We start from the raw sequence: 6074 nt of genomic DNA on the forward strand, positions 1-6074 counted from the left end.
TCATATAGTCATACTCAATCTAGCCACAGTGGGGGACTGGAATCTTGTTGCTCCCAGCATCTACATTCGTGTTAGACCCAAAAGTTCACTTCCTCTGGATGATGGAAACATTTTGGATTCATGGCTGAATAGTGTTCACACACAAAGCAGATCATACCTGTGCAGCTGGATTAGTACCTTTTATTGGGGGCAGGGGAAATAACTCCATGGGTTAGGCCTACTCATTCTGGACATTGATTAAAGGTTACATCCAGCATGCAAGTGTGTGGATTTGGGGTAGACCCCCACCATGCCTCGAAGAAAAAATATCTTCAATCTTTAAATAATTACAGCGACACATATGTAGATAAATAAGCTATTAGTAAGAGCCTGCACTTCCCCCAACAAGAATTTATTAATCTTGGAATACTCATTTCACTTGACATCTGCCTGTTCTAATAGGAAATTGCTTGTTTAAGCTAGTAATTGAGAATCTTCTCTGCATATTCTCTGCTGGAGAGTCCATTCTTCATGTCTATAGTTGGAAGAAAATTGTACCAAAAAAGTGTACTACTTGGATTGCATAACTTACATTACTTCAGGTTAAGGCAACTTGAAAGGCTTTACAAGAAAACAGATAACCAAATTTAATGGTTTCCTGTAACCATGAGGGCTGGAAAGAATTTAAAAATCAAATGAGCATAGGGTTTCCTTCTTAAGCGCCATGCTAGAGCTCTGACTCTGCTTGTGCAGCACTGATTATAGAATATAACCAGCCGTGATTACATGTAGAAATGAGTGTACTGTTCAGGATGAGTCAAATGCTTGCCAATGCTACTACTAAAATATTTTAATACAATTGCTGCAAAGTACAGAGACTGGATTTTAGGTCACAAATAAGCCTTTACATTTACTAACCCTAAATAGTATCCATAAAGCTATGCACAGCATAACAGCAGAAGGGAAAAGCTTTATGGAAGGTGCAGAACAATAGTAGGGAATAAAGTTTTGCTAGTTGTTGGGTAAGGTAGTCCATTACAGTGTGGGCCGAAATGTTTTTTTGCTCTAGAAGCTTGTAATTTGGCTGCTGCTTCAGTATCTGCCAGAAAATGTGGCTCTAGTTGGTTCTAAGACTATAGAACTCAACGTAAACCTGTTATGTCTAATACTTGAGTTTGCTAAGCTCCTCTTGCTACAAAAGTGTTGCTAGGTTTATCTACACAAAGAACCAAGTCAAATCACCTTTGAGAGCTACCCATGTTGTAATTCTGTCATGTTGGTTATGTAGGGCAGAGCTTGGCACTAAGACTATCCTGGCCTACAATTTGCTGTCTATTTGTGGTGTTGCTGGTAGACTGAGAAGGGACAAGAAATAGTTGGTATCTTTGTGGCACATTTAAAATGGTGTCACTGCCATGGAACATTTTGAAATTTGTAATGTAAACCATGGATCTTTTCACAATGTTATCTGTCTTCACTCACAACATTATCTATATATAGAATACACTAAAGTTGTATGTGGCAAGCCCCACCCACACAGTGAGGTAACAGAACAGAAGCACCATGGTGATTCCAGATGCATATAGGGAAGATCATCAGGACCCCAATCCACAATCCCAGAAAATTAGAACATTACATGGAACCAAGAAGACAAGGATTGTAGAATAGAACAATATCGGACCTCTGAAAAGTATACAGTGTACTGTGCTTGATTGGCCAGCAAACTCGCCTGACCTGACCCCATAGAGAATCTATGGGGCATTGCCAAGAGAAGGATGAGAGACATGAGACCAAACAATGCAGAATTGCTGAAGGCCGCTAATGAAGCATCCTGGTCTTCCATAATACCTCATCAATGCCACAGGCTGATAGCATCCATGCCATGCCGCATTGAGGCAGTAATTGCTGCAAAGGGGCCCAAACCAAGTACTGAATACATATGCATGCTTATACTTTTCAGAGGTCCGATATTGTTCTATTCTACAATCCTTGTCTTCTTCACATAAAAGAGAACTGGTCCTAGTTCAGATCTGTGGGGGACCCCACTTCTTACTTCCCTCTAGTGTGAAAACTTGTCCATTTATTCCTACCCTCTGTTTCCTGTCCTTCAACAAGTTACCAATCAACACATTAACCTGTCTCCTTATTCCATGACTGCTAAGTCTACTCAAGAGCCTTTGGTGGGGAACTTTGTCAAAAGCTCTTTGGAAGTACAAGTATACTATGGCTGAATTCAGACATAACATGAAACTCGAGTTCAATGAGGCAGAGTTGGAACTCCATTACTTCTGAATGTGTGAAACTACAGCTTTCAGCCAAAAGTGGCATGGGGTTTGCCTTGTCAAACTCCAATTTGAACCTTGGGTTTGCACAAAGGTTCATGCAAGAACTGAGATTTGGCTGCTGAAGTGTTACTGTCCAATCATGTATGCCGCCATAACAGTGGTTTCATGCTAATTTTCAAAACTCCAGTCACAAGGTGCACACCTCCATAGCTGTGGTGTTTCTTGCTGGCCACCTCTCCAAATACCCGCCCTGCTCCTCCTGTCACTTATGAAGTTGCCCAGCAACAGGGACACCTCCACATCCCATCTCAAGCACCTCAGCCTGTCAAGTGGCACAGTCACACAGGGCATTCCCTCTCCCCTCTCTGTCCCTTGCTTCCCCCACCTGGCAGCACTTCTGTTCTATCAATGCAGCTGTAACATCTAGGTCTCCCATTGGACTGCACGCTCATGAGTTGAGCTAACCCCAAAACGGGGCCTGCTGTTGGGTTAGCTCAAACTGTGAGCATGCAGTCCAATGGGAAACCTAGATGTTCAAGCCGCATGGCCCTCCTCAGTAGATGCCCTCATGAAAGGGATAGCCTATCAGCAGCCAGCAGTGCAGGAGTGTGGTTTGATCTGCATGGACTGCTTTGATAGGGTGATCCCTTGCAATAGGGTGATCCCTTGCATCCTAGGTCACAGCAGAACAGCGTGTGCACAATCCTCTGATCCTTTGTCCGCTCTCATATACATATGCCCTCCTAGAAGGGTTCCCTTCCCTTTACTGAGTAACGGAAATATTCCACCCAACCCCCAAATCGTGCTTGTGCTGGACTATTTAGGTGCCGGGCTTTTTGGAGGGTGGCAGTGCCATTGCTGTCTGAAGAACCACTGGTATGGCATGGCATTTAAAGGGATTTAAATGCTCTTTCCATGACAAGGGCGGACATACCACTCTAAAAGTGCATGATTGTGCTTGGCACCGCACTTCAAGATCAGGGCCAATTGCAGCTGCTCCTTTGACGTGTTGTCATTTTGCCTGCAGTCTAGCTGTGGAGCTTGCTGGGATTGGCCTCAGCGGCTGAGCAGCAGGCAAGGGCTTCCCTCTCCTGGAACTGGAGGTTGGAAGAACATCTGCAGTGCATTTACAGTTTAAAATTAAAACTGCCGGTTCTCCAACTTCCTGTTTCATGCTAGGTCTGAATTTGGTCTATGTCAACTGGATCATCTTTATCCACATGCCTGTTGACACTCTCAAAAAACTCCAAAAGGTTAGTGAGGCAAGACTGCCCTTGCAGAAGACATACTGGTTCTCTTTCAACAAGGCCTGTTCTTCTATATGTTTAACAATTTTGTCCTTAAGTATACTTTCTATCAATTTACCTGGCACAGAAGTTAAGCAAACTGGCATGTAGTTTCCTGGATTCCCCCGGCTCCCTTTTTGAAAATTGGAGTTACATTAACTACTTCCCAGTCATCTGATACAGACCCTGGTTGTATGGACAAGTTACATATTTTTGCTACGAGAGCAGCAATTTCACATCTGAGTTCCTTCAGAACTCTTGAGTGGATGTCATCAGGCCCTGGCAATTTGTTAATTTTTAGTTTTTCAATACAGTTTAGAACATCTTCTTTTGTTAGCCATGCTGGCGTCCTCCTGAACTTGGTGGTACCTTTCCTCCTTCTTGGTATACATTCCAACCGAATTTCTATTATTGTGGTTTTAAATAAGCTCCATGCTTTCTGGAGTGAATTGACCCTCCTGACTTTTCCTTTCAGCTTCCTTTTTACCAGTCCCTTCATTTCTGAGAAGTTTCCTCTTCTGAAGTCCAGCACATCTGTGTTGGACTTCCTTGGCAGTGCTCCAGCCACATAAAAGCTGTATTGGATCACAATATGGCCACTGTTTCCAAGTAGTTCTACAGCTCTGACATCTTGCACCAGGTCCTGGGCACCACTCTTAAGTCCAAGGTCACCTTCTCTCCGGTTGGTTCTGCAACCAATCGTTCTAAGGCATAGTCATTTAGCATGTGCAGAAATCTGGCCTCTGTCAATACCCACACGTAAATTTGCCCATCCTATGTGAGGATGATTGAACTGATTAAAGTTATTTACAGCTTTCATGCCAACAAATGCTTAGTAACAGGTCTGGCAACCAGGTATTGCTTGAATTCTGGCTCATACTTGAATTCTGATTGCATAGCAACGAGGAGCAAACTTGACCATTGCATGTAGGCAGGGTTGCAAAGGGAGTCACTAATTTTTATAATGATAAGAAAACTGCATATGCTTTGCTGATTTTTGCATGAAAGTGTAAATAAAATAGGGTATAACAGCTTGAGAGGCTGGTTGAGCATTATTATGTGGGAGGAGCTGAGAAGTACACAGAAATGGATTATTTATTTGTTTGTTCAGTTTTTATTCCGCCTTTCATAAGACATCCCAGGCAGTTTACAAAAGTTAAAATACAGTAAAACTCCATTAAACTCACATTTAAAACCTGAAAATCAGTTAAACAATAAAAACATTATTTAAAAAAATCATTAAAAAGACAAACAGAAGCAGGAAAGCTTAGAGACCTGGCAGCCCCTAAGGGGTAAAAGGTAAAGTGTGCCGTTGCGTCGGTATCGACTCCTGGCGACCACAGAGCCATGTGGTTATCTTTGGTAGAATACAGGAGGGGTTGACCTTTGCTTCCTCCCATGCAGTGTGAGATGATGCCTTTCAGCATCTTCCTATATCACTGCTGCCTGATATAGTACCAGCAGGGATTCGAACTGGCAATCTCATGCTTTCTAGGCAAGTCATTTCCCCACTGTGCCACCCTGAACAAATAAAAAGCAGCCACCACAGATGTCAAAGAGCAGACATTTACTGGGAGAGCATTCTGCCTTCCACCAAGCTGTTGTTGAATATCTCAGTTACTACTTTAAAGCAGGCCGCAGCTGGTCAGTCAAGTAGCTCCTTTGGGGAAGCAGCGAAAGATACCTACAGGCACACCACCTTAAAAGCACCTACTCCTGTCTGATCTCAGAAGTTAAGCAGTATTGAGCCTGGTTTGTACTTGGATGGGAGACCAGCTGGGAATACCGGGTGCTTTCAATTTAGGCATGGGGCTATAGTTCAGTGGTAGAGCTTCTGCTCAGCATGTAGAAGGTCTTATGTTAAAACTGTGGCATCTCCAGGTAAGCCTGAGAAAGACTTGCCTGAAACCTTGGAAAGTCACTGCTACAATGTAGACAATAGGCAGCTGTATGGACCAGTGGGCTGATTCAGTATAAGGCAGTTTCCTATGTTCCTATGGTATTGCTAGTCTCATTCCTGTTGCTTTACTGTTTCTGTTCTCATGGGCAGATCATTGTTTAATTGAATAGTTGTTTAGAAAATGGTGCCTCCCCAATTCCATTCTGTTATGAACCCAATAGGTTACATGCTGTCTGGGTTGCTGGGGGTTCAGGGGTGAGGTTCTTGCTTGTGTGGCTGAGGGTCCTGCTGTCCTTGATTTTTAAAAATGGTAAATAACCCAGGTGGCGGACACAATCGCTCCTGCTGATCAGAGTTCAATTGGCTCCATGAATTACTGAAGAGCTGAGGACAACAAAAGAGCAGGGATGGTGATGGCAAATTAAATTCTGGACCAAATGGACTACAGCTCGCTTCAAATACTGTTTCATGTTGAGATCATGAAGAAAGCATTTGCATCTGTGCTGCATTCGTGCAGCATTGTCTAGCAGAACACTGCAGTGTGGTTGGGGCCTTTTACGTCTGGGTCTGCAGGGACGTTGGAGAAACCCTCTAGTCCATTGTGATCAATTTGCTAAGCATTTT

Source organism: Hemicordylus capensis, chromosome 6 (assembly GCF_027244095.1).
Source record: "Hemicordylus capensis ecotype Gifberg chromosome 6, rHemCap1.1.pri, whole genome shotgun sequence".
Taxonomy (NCBI): Eukaryota; Metazoa; Chordata; class Lepidosauria; order Squamata; family Cordylidae; genus Hemicordylus; species Hemicordylus capensis.